Here is a 373-nt window from a genome sequence, read left to right as displayed (position 1 = left end):
TCTAGTCACAGTTGATCTTCCTGAGTCGAGTCTAGTCACAGTTGAACGTCCTGAGTCAAATCGAGTCACAGTTTATTATCCTGAGTCTGGTCACGTCACAGCTGATCATCCGGAGTCCCGTCACGTCACCCTGAGTCAAGTCAAGTCACAGCTAATCTTCCTGAGTCCAGTCAAGTCACAGCTAATCTTCCTGAGTCCAGTCAAGTCACAGCTAATCTTCCTGAGTCCAGTCAAGTCACAGCTAATCTTCCTGAGTCAAGTCAAGTCACAGCTAATCTTCCTGAGTCAAGTCAAGTCACAGCTGATCTTAATGAGTCAAGTCAAGTCGCAGTTGATCGTCAAGTCTCAGCTGAGCTGCCAGAGCCTCGTTACG

The sequence above is a fragment of the Sinocyclocheilus grahami genome, unplaced genomic scaffold, assembly GCF_001515645.1.
Source record: "Sinocyclocheilus grahami isolate Dianchi unplaced genomic scaffold, SAMN03320097.WGS_v1.1 scaffold117.1, whole genome shotgun sequence".
Lineage (NCBI taxonomy): Eukaryota > Metazoa > Chordata > Actinopteri > Cypriniformes > Cyprinidae > Sinocyclocheilus > Sinocyclocheilus grahami.
Note: the sequence above shows the minus strand (reverse complement) of the source record.